General features: G+C 39.3%; 1 protein-coding gene across 7 annotated transcripts in view; it reads left to right on the forward strand.

Moving 5' to 3' along the window:
* LOC150083093 (cytohesin-1-like) overlaps window positions 1-15,070 on the forward strand; it is a 491,792-nt gene that overhangs the window by 218,381 nt on the left and 258,341 nt on the right. The gene's annotated exons all lie outside the window — the stretch shown is intronic.

The raw sequence follows: 15,070 nt of genomic DNA on the forward strand, positions 1-15,070 counted from the left end.
TGCTAGCCCGGTCAGCTGCACTACCTTTGTTTAAATGTATTCCTTCTACCTACAAGTGGGGGGCCAACTGAACCCCCCCCCCCCCAAAAGCCTTGCAGAATCCTTCAAGTCTTTAGTTAATCCACAAGGCTTTCAGCATATAATCTCTTGTATCGTGTCTGGACAGAATGAAGACCATAGAAATTCTTACCTAACTCGTGCCATTTCTTTAGCTTGGTCCTATATTTGTCTAAAAAATCATCAGATCCTGTGTGCTTAATATCATTAATCCCCCACATGAATAATAATATTCTCTTTGCTTCCCTTAAAATCTAACCATCTGTTGCTGACATCATTAATTGTTGCTCCTGGCAGACATACTCTGGTTCTAGTCCATATATCCTTATTACAAAAAATATTTCCTGTTTCCCTTACAATGGAGCCTCGTAATAGAACTAAGTCTTTTTGAACAAGAGAGGTTTACACTTGTTTATTCTGTTCTGGGGCCTGAATCGGGAGTCCACCGCTTGGTAGGTTACTAGAGTCTTGAGTCTCTGACAACCTCCCAGTTACACTATTCTTGAGGGCAAGCACCTGTTTTTTCAGTGACTCAAATTCTTCTAGCAATGCACCAGATTTTATGTTTAGATCAGTACAACGGTGGCAAAGAAAACAATCTCCAGGTGAGCTATGATTATCTACTAGGTTGACCTTTTAGTATATGCCACAGGTACTGCAAACGATGAAATCATGATTCACCTGGAAATCTCCATCGAGAATTTCTATATGAGTCATGATACCCTCTGATGAAGTTTCAAGGTGGATCTTGTCACAACCATTATTAAATTTACTAAATATCACAAAAAGTAACTTTTAAAAAAAATTTAATATACAAATTATTACAAGAAAAAAACTTACATCAAAATAAACTTTACAATATATTTAAGAGATTAATTAAAAGAAATTATCTAATCTCTTTGCTCTGCCTGCACTTTAGATTAGGAGCACCACTTAAACATGTCCTCTCACTCCATATTGTTGCAGCCTGCTGGCATTTCAACGGAATATTAATGGTGGACTATGTTACAACAGATCAAACTAACTGGAGTAAAATGTGCTGACTTATTACATCATTTATGATATACTGTTGAGAAAAAAAAAAAAAAATTAAGAAATGGTGAAAAAAGTGGATTCACCGTATGAACAACTGCTGCACCCACCTCTTCACCAGATCTGAACCAGTCAGACTTCTCCTTATTTCCCAAACTTAAATTTCCCTTGGGTAGACAAAAAAATAATAATAAATAAAATATTCACAACAAATAAAGAGGCATGGAAGCATTTTTTTCCGACCTCGACAAATCATTATACAATAGTGGATAACTGCATTTCACCGTTTCTAGAAGTGTGTGCAACTCCAAGGATATATGATCAAAATAATATAGAGCCACGAGTATGAGACCACTAATTCATACTGAGGCTACGAATTTTCCAGTACTCTTCGTATACCAGCTTTTCTGACACTGGTCATAACTCATTGCCCCGTGATGTTATCTGTTTATATTACCGATACCTTGTTACCAGAATGGTAGCCTTCAGTTGCAGTAATTCTCAGTAAAATGCTCTTAGTGAACTTTGTAGGCAGCTAGGCAGTGACATCTTCATTTCATATTTCCTCTGTTAATGATGAAACATGACAAATGAACCCAAGATGGAAGGTATAGAAAAGTAATCAGAGACATATGTTTAGAAAAATTTAACCCTGTTCTTAGAGAATCTTCTCCTATGGCTGAAAAAACTAAATAAAAGAACAGTAGAGTAGAACAGTAAAAACAGTGATCATCAACTTGTATTTTAACTGTGTGTTTACTAAATAACATGGTGCACTGAACTTAGGTGGACACTTCATTATAAATTCAATTGTAGTTTATAAAAGGAAGAGGAAAAGAAAGAAAGCCACTATTGGAATTGAATAAAAAACCTCCATGATGAAATGTCACACATCGTATCTACTGCCATTGTTTTCCCCTAAGCTGAACAGGTGGATAACTGTTTTTCCTGCATGCAGTAGTATTGTTTTTCTACATACAAGTCAGAAAATATTAATATTAGTATTGACTAAATAATTAGCATTAGCAGAGGCATATTATGTAAGGAAGCAACCTTATATAGCAGGGGTGGCCAGGTAGACAATCTTTGGGAGCAGCAATAGTGGAAGGCATATTGAAAGAGCTATATGATAAAATGCATATGTACATCTCCACGAACCAATGGCTCCATCTGTCATGCATAGCATCTCTATGATAAAATGCTTTAGACCAGAGGTTCCCAAACTTTTTCGGTTCACGCACCCTTAGTGTCTCAGTAATTTTTTCATGGCTCCCCTAGGTCAAAAGAAATACCTAACAGTTCCGTTTATTACGTAGCTAGGTCCAAACAATTTAATAAGTAATGTTGAAATTGTGAACTACCTCAAGTTAGTAGTTTGTGGGTTGTCTGACAGATGTCGAGTATCACTATGTTTCCCTCAAAAATTTAAAATATCCCGTGGCACACAGTTTGGGAACCGCTGTTTTAGACGTATTTGTGGCTCAACCAATTTTTTACAGTGCATGAGTTAATTTCTGTGAACATTAGTTTCTTTTTAAGTGAGACCCTTTAACATCTGGAAAACGTAAATATGAAGACAAAAACAGGGAATTTAAAGCAGAATAGGAAGTGGAGTTTGTTTTTGTGGCGAGAAACAGTAAACCAATGTGTCTTTTGTGTGAAGTAACATTGTCACAGTTCAAGGCCAGTAATCTTAAGCACCAATACGAAATGAATAGCGCCTCCGTAGCCAGGTGGGAAGGAGCAGCAGTGCGTAGCACACGCTTCTTGATTAGACCGGGGTTCGAGCCCGTCACCACCAAATATGGAGAATGCGGAAAGGTCATGGAATGACCACCGTATATCCCGGAGCAATATGGACTTAGTTGCTAATGCTCCTAAAAACCAAATAACAAACAAACAAACAAACAAACGAAATGAATAACAGTTCTTTCACCCAACAATTTCATGCTGATTCCGTGTTAAGGTGAACTAAAATATTGTCTTTAAAAGAAAAATTTGATAGTCCAACCAAGGTTATGTCAATGTTTATTAATGAGGCAGATGTAACAACAGACAAAAGATTTATTTTGGCCTTCAATATCGCTCAGGCAAAGTGCCCCTACACAGGACAGTTCATTTAGAAAAATATTGCTCAGTAATTTCAGTTTTAGACCCAGAAAATAGAAAACTGTACAAAATGATTGAGAAAATCCCTGCGTCCAGACATACAGTGGAAAGGCGAATTTCTGTAATCAGCTCTGACATCATAAATAACTTGCAACATGATTCAAAGAATTGCTCGGCACTGAGTGTGACCTTGGATGAATCAACAGACATTGAAGATGAACCATAACTAGCCATATTTGTTCATTTTGTAACAAATAATCTAGACGTGGAAGAAGAACTATTAGATCTGATTGCTTTGAAGGATGCGACTCAAGCTTCAGACATAAAAGGAGCTCTTCATCTTGCACTTGGCAAAGCTTCTGTACCAATTAAAAAGATAATCAGTGTTGCAGCTGACACTGACCCTGCTAAGAGAGGTATTAATAAAGGGCTTATGGGCTTACAGAAGATGTCACACCATCGGGGGAAATGTTTTTGCTTTTGTAAAGGTGATTATTGTAGTCTCAGACAGTTTTTAAATTCTATGCAGTGGGACCAGCTGATGATGTTACCAACAACAAATTCTAAATGGGAAGCATTCAAAGAATTAATCTTGGAAACTGTTAGGCTTTTCATACCAACTAAGAAATACTGTTCAAGTTTTAGGCCTAAATGGAAGTCAGGTGGACTAATGAGACTCGTGGCAAAGAAGAAAAATGCATGGGATGTATATAAACTATCAGGCAACATAGAAGACTGGTAGATATAAGTTAATCTGTAATCAAGTCATAAAGAAGGTTAGGCAAGTGAAGGCAGATTATGAGAGATCTTTTGCAAAGGATGTAAGGAAAAACAGCAAAGAGTTCTTTACTTATGTAAACTGTTGAAAGAAGGAGATGAATCAGATTGGTTCATTTGATATCGATGGTTCTACTGTTGATGATATTGCTCATCTAGCTGACAAATGGAATGAGTGTTTTTCATCTACCTTCACACATGAGGAGTTATTTAGGGAGGGGACTGCCAGAAATCTCTCAATCTCTTACAGGGAACTAAATTTTTTTGTAATAACTGAGAGCAAAGTGGAGGAAAATTGTTGAAGTTAAACTTAAAAAAGGCACCCGGGATGGATGGAATCTATCCTGTTTCATGAAAGGAGGCAACAAAGGAAGTAAGCAAACCCATAGCCATAATTATGAGAGCATCCTTGGATTGAGGGAAGAGCCCCACAGACTGCAGATGTGAAAATATATCCCCAATTCATGGAGGAGGTTCAATGGCTGACACATGTAATTACAGACCTGTTAGTGTAGCTTCTGTTCCAGGGAAAATAATGGAGTCACTGGTTAAAGAAGCATCTAGATAAGACTGCACTTATAGTTCATACAAAGCAAGGGTTTGTTAATGGGATGTCTTCTCTGACAAATTTGATTGGTTACTACAGTGCGATCACAAAGGAACTGGATGCAAAAAATAGTTTTTATATCATATACTTGGATTTCAGGAAGGCTTTTGTTACTGTTGCACATGGAAGACTCCTGTACAAATTGGATTAGTTATGGCATTAAGGGTAAGGGTAAGGGTAAGTTTCTGCAAAGTGATGGTTGAATGAGAGAAGACAGAGATTGGTAATGAATGTACACCGCACTTCATGGACTAATGTTGTTAGTGGAGTCCTCCAGGGTTTGGTGTTGGGCCCATTGTTGTTTTCTATATTTATCAGTGATATTGAAGACGGTATATCAGGTTTAATGTCCAAGTTTGAAGATGATACAAAGGTTCGCAGGGTTGTTAATGACAATCCTGCTAACTCTCCAGCAATTTACAGCCGGTTCCCGTGGTCCTCTTGTGATTTAAGGCTAAAGTGCCTGACCCCCCCTTTTCCCATAATAAGTCCTTGAGTGAAATAGCAATTTTGTTTGTATGTATAACTCTGTGAATTTTAATCCTACTGACATTTGAGGGACTTCATTATGTTTCTCGTGGCCTGTTACCCCCCCCCCCCCCCCGCAATATTCCCCCCACCAGCCAGGCCCAAGGCTGTCAAGAGGAAGCATAGTGGTGATGCCATGAAGATCCTCCTTCATAAGCAGCATGCTTTTTCTACAGGAGATGCATTTAAACTCAAATAAGGAAGAACCATCTAGTTCAATTGTTCATATAGACGGTGCTGGAGATGGACCTGCTCATGAACGATTGCAATTCTCGCGGGCAATCATACTTTTTTTTTTTTTTTTTTTTTTTTTTTTTTTTTTCAGCTTTCAGTAGGGTTCCAATTAACTGTTTGCCACCTGGGAGCGACATTCTTCAGGCAGCCCTTGATGATCTCATTAAAAACTATTGAGCATGTGCTTGAAAACAATGACCTAGCCTTTAGAAGGGCATTAGAACCAATGTTTAGAAATGTGGGTTCTAAGACCTTCTTCCACGTGCCTACCTGTACATTTACTGCGATTGATCTCTTTATCTAATATATATGCTCCCCTCCTCTCCTCCCTGTTTCTACATGGGAGGTTTAAGACAACCTTTATGGTAGTGATCACTTCTCTGTGATAACCACCCTTTGCAATGGGTGATCATGCCACCTGTTAAGAATACCATTGTGGAAGGTCGATCACGCTGACTAAAATGTTTTCAAACATTTGGCATTGTTTAATACCACCACAGTCAGCCAGGAGCCAGTTGTTTGGGTTTTAGGAGCATTAGCAACTAAGGCCATATTATGCTCCGGGGTTATGCGGTGGTCCTTCTCTGACCTTTCCGCATCCACCGTTAGACCGGGGTTCGAGCCCATCACCACCAAATACGGAGGATGCGGAAAGGTCAAGGAATGACCACCGCATATCCCGGAGCAATATGGCCTTAGTTGCTAATGCTCCTAAAAACCAAATAACAAACAACAACAGCATCCACCGTATTTGGTGGTCACGGGCTCAAACCCCGGTCTAATCAAGAAGCATGTGCTACGCACTACTGCTCCTGCCCACCTGGCTATGGAGGCACCCCAGGAGCCAGTAAATGAGGCAGTTAAATATATCATAGAAAATATTCTCCAAGCAGTTACAGTTCTGAAGCAATGATGGAAACAAGAGTTGCTTCAATTCTGAAGCAACTTTGTTTCCATCATTTCCAAAACCAATGTGGAATGCACACAGCAAGAAAGGCTCACAAGGCTTGGATGATATTTGATCATTATCCTACCACAAATAATCTAATTTCAAATGCCAAAGCACATTATGTTAGACATCAGAGTCAGAAGGAATCTTGGATCCACTTTGCATCTTTTATCACCCAAGCATCCACACCTAAGCTTGTTTGGGACAAAGTACAGAAAATGAAGGGCAGATACACTTCACACCTGTCATCAAACCTAGAGCATAGTGGGTGTGCAAGTGCAAACTCTAGGGAAGACTTTTGCTATAGTGTCTGCCAAACCATCCCCCACCTCCAAAGTTCTGCGCTCTCAAACAAAAAGCTGAAAAGCAGCATTTAAAGTTATCTTCAATAAGACTAGAAACATCTATTTGAGATACTTCTTGAAATGCAAGACCTGGTTTTAATTTTCTTTGATATGGAAAAAGCATATGACACTGCTTTGGAGACTTGGAATTTTACAGGATATATATAATCTTGGTGTTAGGTCATCTAGCATTTTTATTAAAAAAATTTTTGACAGACTGCTCATTCCAAGTTCATGCACGATCCATCCTCTCTTGACACCTTTGACAAGAAGAGTTCCCCAAGGGTGAGTTCTAAGTGTTACTCTTTTTGTCGGGCGCCTCCGTAGCCAGGTGGGAAGGAGCAGCAGTGCATAGCACACGCTTCTTGATTAGACCGGGGTTCGAGCCCGTCACCACCAAATACGGAGGATACGGAGAGGTCAGGGAATGACCACCGCATATCCTGGAGGAATATAGCCTTAGTTGCTAATGCTCCTTAAAAAAAAAAAAAAAAACTCTTTTTACTATCAAAGTTAATTCTATTACTGAACAACTTAGTCCAGCAGTGAAAAAGTAACCTATTTTTTTATGATTTCAGTATCTTCTCTCGGTAGTGTAATATGAGGATTATTGAAAGGTAATTGCAACAAGTCATCACGGCGCCTCCGTAGCCAGGTGGGCAGGAGCAGCAGTGTGTAGCACACACTTCTTGATTTAGACCGGGGTTCGAGCCCGTGACCACCAAATACGGAGGATGCGGAAAGGTCAGGGAATGACCACCGCATATCCCCGGAGCAATATGGCCTTAGTTGCTAATGCTCCTAAAAACCAAATAACAAACAAACAAACAGCAACAAGTCATCAACCGTCTCACTTCCTGGGTAATGGCTAATGATTTGGACCAGAACTTGAACAAAACATCATTCCAGTGCAGCTGAGACAAAATTTTTGGGACTGCTTGTATTCAATAATAAGTTGGCATTCTACCACATATCCGTGAACTCCAGGCAAAGTGCACAAGGGAACTGAAAATCTCATCTAATAACTGGGGAGCAGACTACTGCACTTTACTCTGCCTGTATTAAGCATTTGTCCAATCTAAATTAGATTATGGGTCCCAAATTTGCATTTGTTAACAGCAATAAAACTACACTGTTTCTGGCATTTGCCAGAAACAATGTACTTTGATTACTTGAACCAGTTCACCATCAAGCCATCCACATTGCTAATGAAACATTTGGAACATTCCCAGTGCAGAGTTTATATGTAGAAGCAACTAAGCCACCTCTGTCACTTCAATGAAAGCATTTGTTGCTGAAATAGACTGAAATCCCTGCCAGACCACCCTGTGGAAATCCATTTTCAAGCGACAATTGGAAAATCTTTATAACACCCATCAACTTGCCAAGACTGTCAATCATCCCTTTGGTATTCGTGTCCAAGAGCTTAATATCATAGTAAATGATGTTGCCCAGAAAGCACAGCAGTGCCTCCCACACTGGCATGCCCACTTTCCACCATGCACCTTTTCCATTAATAACAGGAGAAAGACCAGCACTCCACCATGTATCTACCTACCTGAAACTCTGTTCTGCCCATTGATCTGCTTACTCTGATTTCCTGCCTGCCTGGCTTCACTGATGTCTTGAAATCAGAATCATCTGTGAGATCTACTGCAGTCTTCCCAGATAATGTGATGTCTGAGAAGACCCCTCCCCCAGTATATATGCACCACAGAGCTGTATGCTATAGAGGTAAGCTTAAATCACATTAAAACTAATAATTATCAAAGGTGTATGTATACACAGATTCTTTAAGTTTGTTGCTGGCTCTATCAGTGAAAGGATATGATTCTCACCCAGTCCTGTCCAGGGTTCAGCAGAAGTTATATTCTCATTACGAATATACATTTGACGTCCTCTTCAACTGGATCACGAGCCACATGAAGATTAGGCGTAATGATCTGGCTGATTCTGCAGGCAGACCAGTGCAATCCCAGAAGAGACATAGCCTGTTAGTCCTCTATACAGATTATAGGCAGGTGATACACTCTAACTTACTCTTCCAGTGGCAACAATCTTGATATTGTTAAGACACAAACAGGCTGTGTCAGATAAAGCCTGTAATACAATCTTGTAGGCTAGTCTGCACAGGAACTGTAAAGTGGAAGCTGTCCTTGCTTGCCTCCGCATAGGACACACATCTTACACATCCATTCCTGAGGAAGGCAGATTACTCCTTGTGTATGAGAATTGTGACAATTTTTTAACCATCTGACATACTTTTTCCAAGTGTTCACATTATAGACACGAATGCCTTTTATATTTTACTGCTTTTAGTCTTCTGACAGAACCTTGTACACTCAGTCAGATTTTAACTCTAGAACAGTGGTGGCCAACCTTTTATGTACCATGCGCCAATTTTTTCACATACAAGTTCAGATGTGCCATGCAATTCAGGCACCTTTTCTACTTTCTTACATTCATGGTTGGGGTTGGAAAATAGGGATAGGGGTAGGATCTGCTTCGCTTAGAGGAGGAAAAAGAATAACTCAAACATGCAACTAAATTAAATAATGTATGCCAGTTCAAAAGACACATGTTTATTGGAGCACCAATCCAATAGTGAGAGATGATCTCTTGGATGAGAGGGCGACCACTGTCGTGGAACCCGCTGATGGTGCTACAGCTGCTGGAGGGTCTCGTTTGGTGACGATAGCTCTGTACCACAGTTGTTGGATGTGATGTGAGAGAGAGAGAGAGAGAGAGAGAGCGAGCGAGCGAGCGAGCTCTGAGCGAGATGGAGCACAGAGAGCGAGATCAGGTTGGAACTTGGAGTCGTCTGTTCTCTCTGCTCACTAGGAGTCCAGGCATATCCTTAATAACCTTTTTAATAAAAGTATGTTTATGAACATAACATTTTTAAATGATTTAATTATTGTATGTAAAGCAATTTCTATTACAGCACATAAACATTACTTACCATTAATGAGACTTTTGAGCCTGTTTGGATTTCACCAGTCTTTCAATGTTTGGTGTTAAATTTGTTACTGAGAGAACAGAGAATTCTTCAAATTTGAATCAGTCATTCGCAATCTCGTTTTGCTTTTGATCAGTTTCATGGATGAAAATGCTTGTTCACATCTGTATGTCGTTCCGAAACGACATATATAATTTTTTGCAAATTTTCCTGATTCTGGGAAATGTTCACAGGGTAATGAATGCCAGAAATTAATCATGTCAGAAGCATTTTGATCTGAAAAAAGCTCATCAAATTTCATTTTTAATAATGAATTTGTTTTTAAATCAATAAGTTCCATTTGTATATTACTAGGCATCTCAATTATGTTTTGTTCACTAAGTAAAAATGGGTTTATAAATGCGAGCATGTCATTTTCTTCTTTAGCCAAATCATGAAAACGACTTTCAAATGACACTTGCAATAACTTGATTTTTTCAAGATATTTGGTCCAGTTGCTATCATCCACAGCACATTCATTCTGCTCTTTCAAGTGTGGAAACTGACTTAAATCCTGATTTTCTAACTGAGAGATGAACAGTTTTAATTTCATTTTAAATGAATTTATGCTATTTACTAAGCTAGGAAATAATTTATTCATGCCTTGTAGTTTTGAATTTAGATATTGAGATGACTAGTAACATCAACTAAAAATGCCAAATCAAATAGCCAGTTGTTATCTAATAATAAGGTTCTTTCATCAGGTAGTTCATTTTCCTGTTCTAAAAAATCATAAACAGCATTTTTCAATTTCCAAAATCTACTCAGAACCTGTCCTCCAGAAAGCCAGCGCACCTCACAATGAAGGACAAGTTCACCATATTCCAAATCTAACAACTCACAATATTCTCGTCTGTTTAATGCTCTTGCTCTAATTTTATTCACAAATTTCACAACTGGTAACATAACATGCTGCATATTTAAAGTTTTTCCACACAGTGCCTCTTGGTGTATAATGCAGTGATATTTTAGTACAGGACGATTTAAAAAATTTTCAAGCAAAGTTGTAGTGCCATTGGCTTTACCTATCATTGAGGCGCTCCATCAGTATACACACTGATGAGTTTACTATAATCTAATTTTAGATTTTCTAGGCATGATTTTACTTTTTCAAATATATCTGATCCTCTTGTTTTACCATGCGATGACTCCAGACTGGCAAGTTCTTCAAAGACATTAAAATTATCATCAATCCCTCTTATAAAAATGCTTAACTGGGCTACACCACATATGTCCATTGATTCTTCCAAAGCTAAAGAAAAGAAAGTACAAGAATGGACAAGATCTTCCAGTTGTTGAGGTATATCCTGAGAGAGTTCCTCGATATGTCTCGTAACTGTTTGCCTTGATATAGCAATTTCGTCTGCTTTCCTTTCAATACCTTTATTACCAAGATAGCGTGCAAATATTTGGAGACAAGGCTTAACAATTTCTTCTTCGTCAGAAAAAGGTTTCTTTTTTTTCGCCAGTACTAAAGCAATTTCATAGGATGCTTCAATCATCACCATGTCTTCACAACTTACTTTAGCAAATAATTTTGTCTTCTTCTGATTTCTTCCTTTTTCTTAGTCACATATTCTTTTCGTAGCTCAGACCCAAGAACGAGCTTCATTTTTCCTTCTATGTTAGTCTGAAGCTGTGATTTATAGTGTCTATTAAGATCATGTCTTTTATTATGTGAAAGAGTACTTTCACAAACAATGCAAAACGGTTTTCCTGATGAACTTGCTAAAAATAACAACTCGTTGTACATACTTGTGATCTGTTTTCCCACTGTTCGTTAAATTCACGTTTAATATCACTTTCTGCTTTTCTTTTGCTCATTTTCTTTTGTACTGTGGATAGAAGAATTAAAAAAAAAAAAAAACCCAGAAAAGTACAAAACTCTAGAAGTCTAAATGTTGAAAAAGAACAAACAGATCACAAGTATGTACATCGTATCACACAGAATATCAATTGTAAACTGTTGAAAAATTTTTACGAACTGATGAGGGGGAGGCCCGGGGGGGGAGCTCCCTCCTACTATTTCTTGAGTTGGCAAAATGCAATTTGGAAATGCGATTGATGGAAATTTCTCGTAGATGAAAATACCTCAAATTTATCATTTCATTGTTTCCTTTTAACTTGAAAGACTTCCGACAAAGGATCTATTTGTATATTCTCAGTCCCCTGAAAAAGTCACATATTGCATTTATTTTCCCACTTGTGCATAGTCAGGCGCCGGAGGCAAGAGCCATACAAAAGAATGGACGACTAGGTGCTCGATATATTTCATAGCCATAGATCACTTATGGTCAAAATTCAGAAATGCATTTTTTTTGGAGACTATTTAATTTATTTCTTTTGCTAAATTGAGGGAATTGACATGTTTATGTGCATGTAAGTGGAAAGAAGGTGGTGAGTGTCTTAAGCCATATGCGAAGGACCTAAAATGAAAGGAAATACAACCAAAGAATCGGCAATATGGGCTTTGGGTACTTGAGAAATTTTATGATGAAATGAGCCACTTGTAATCTTCCAAAGCGCCACAGGTTGGCCACCCTTGCTCTAGAAGGAAGGGGATGAATCAGGTTGGTCCACTTAATATCAATGGTTCAAGTGTTGATCATCTGCTCAGATAGCTAACAAACTGAACAAATATTTTGCATCTACATTCACACATAAGGAATTCTGTAGAGAAGTGGAGGACAGAAGCTTATTAAACTGTAACAGGGAGCTTAATGGTTTTGTAATAAATGAGAGTGGAGGAAATTTTGTTGAAGTTAAACATCAGAAAGGCACCTGGGGTGGATGGGATCCATCCAGTTATATTAAAGGAGGCAGCAAGGGAAATAAGCAAACCCTTAGCTGTAATTATGAGAGCATCCTTGGACTCAGGGGAGGTCCCCACGGACTGGAGATGTGCAAATGTATCCCCAATTCACAAAGGGGGATCAAATGGTGACATGGATCATTACAGACCTGTTAGTTTAGCTTCTGTTCTGGGGAAAATACTGGAGTCTGGTTAAAGAAGCATTACAGGATCATCTAGACAAGACTGCAGTAATAATTCAGAGACAGCATGGGTTTGTTAAGGGGAAGTCTTGTCTTGACCAATTTGATTGGATACTGTTGTTGTTATTTGGTTTTTAGGAGCATTAGCAACTAAGGCCATATTGCTCCGGGGATGTGCGGTGGTCATTCCCTGACCTTTCCGCATCCTCCGTATTTGGTGGTGACGGGCTCGAACTCCGGTCTAATCAAGAAGCGTGTGCTACACACTGGTGCTCCTTCCCACCTGGCTACGGAGGCGCCGATTGGATACTATGATGTTGGTCACAAAGGAACTGGATGCAAAAAATAATTTTGATATCATACAAGGTGCTACTCAAACGTTCCTGAAATTTGACTGTTGCACGGGAACTACTTCTAGTACAGACTTGTGTACGGATATCCTTTATGAATCAGTGTGCCACGTGGCGTCGGGCTGGATAGAGTCATTGAATATTTATGCGCAGTTCTTTGGCAGTGTGTTTTGCGTAGTTTGCGATTTTTGTGATGGCTTAAATCAAGTTTTGTTTCCTTCTTAACAATATAGCAGCAGAAGCCCATAAGAAGTTGAAACAACTTTTAGTGACAATGCTTTAGGCCAGACATAGACCTACTGCTGGTTTAACTGTTTTAAAAACAGTCAAATGATGGTTTATGATGATGATCCTTCTGTGCATCCATCATTGGAAAAGTTTGGGTGGAAATCCATGAAGACTGCAAGCGGATTATCTATGACATATGTGCCATTTTAGGACTATCATATGGCATGTGCCAGTGGATTTTGTCAGACGAGTTGAACATGAGAAGGATTGTGACCAAGTTCGTGCCACGGTTACTGAGTGAAGACCAAAAGCAGCATTGCATGGAAGTTAGCAGAGATCTTCAAGAACAGGCCAGGAGGTATCAAAACTTCCTTTCTATGGTCAACACTGGTGACGAGAGTTAGGTATATGAGTATGACCCGGAAACCAAGCAACAATCATCCCAGTGGAAGATTATTGCTTGATGATCTATTTTTAGACATTAATGGGATTATCCATAAGGAATTTGTCCCTCCTAGCCAGAACGTCAATGCAAAGTTCTACTGCGACATCCTGAGGCCATTAAGGGAAGCCATCAGAAGGAAATGTCCAGAGAAGTGGTGCACAAAGAACCGGGTCCTTCATCATGTCAACACGCCTGCCCACACATCTCTCTGTGGCATAGCTTTTGGCATTCAACAACATGACATTCGTCCCCCCCCCATTCACCAGAGTTAGCCCAATGTGACTTCTTCCTCTTCCCAAGAATGGAAATCAAGCTGATTGGTTGAAGATTTGCTGTGTAGAGGATACCGAAACTGAATCGCAGGCAGTGCTGAATGCTATGACGAAGAAGGACTTTCAGGATGCATTCAAATCATGGGAAAAGGGCTGGGATCAGTGTTTATGCTCTTATGGGACTACTTCAAAGATGGCAAATGTGACCCAGGGTGAGTCTAATCTATTTTATAAATACATTTCGGGATTTTAGTAGCACCTCGTGTACCTGGATTTCAGGAAAGCTTTTGATACTGTTGCACATGGAAGATACTACTGTTACAAATTGGAGCAATATGCCATTAAGGACAAGTTGCTACAATGGATGAAAGGGTAGTGGAGTGGGAGACGATAGAGAGTGGTAATCAATGGACTCTGCTCTTCATGGACTAATGTTATTAGGGGAGACCCCCCAGGGTTTGGTGTTGGGCCCATTGTTGTTTTGTATATTTATCAATGATGTTGATGAAGGTATATTAAGCTTAATGTCCAAGTTTACAGATGATACAAAGGTTGGTATTGACAGTATACTACTGCAACAGGATCTAGAAAAGCTGGGAAGATGAGCAGAGAAGTGGCAACTGAAGTTTAAGATTGATTAATGCAAAGTACTGCATATGGGTAGAAGTAACCCCAGAAAAATGTGCCAACTGTGCGGTACTACACTCAGGGTGGTAGAGAATGAAAAAGACCTGGGGTAATTGTGCAGTCAGGTATGAAGTTTTCTGAGCAGTGCAGACAGGCGGCCAGAGCAACTCATGGGGTATTGTCAATGATATACAAGAATCTTGCTAGTAGGAATAAAGAGGTGATTATCCCTTTGTATAAGGCAATGGTCAGGCTGTGCCTTGAATACTGCATACAGGTCTGTAAGCCTCATTTTAGGAATGATGTAGAGTTGCTAGAATGAGTATAGAGACAGGCAAAAGATTGAGGGGAAAGAAGGGATCTTCCTACCAAGAAAATCTTAAGTTTTGCAAATTGCAGCATATGAAGACTAGGCACCTACAAGGTGATCTGATTGAGGTGTATAAAGCCTTGGGTTGAGCAGGCTCAGTGCTGATGGGATTCTTGCACTTGGCTCAGATTATAAACCTTAGGGGGCAT

This window comes from Mastigoproctus giganteus, chromosome 7, assembly GCF_048544385.1.
Source record: "Mastigoproctus giganteus isolate SK-2022 chromosome 7, ASM4854438v1, whole genome shotgun sequence".
Taxonomy (NCBI): domain Eukaryota; kingdom Metazoa; phylum Arthropoda; class Arachnida; order Uropygi; family Thelyphonidae; genus Mastigoproctus; species Mastigoproctus giganteus.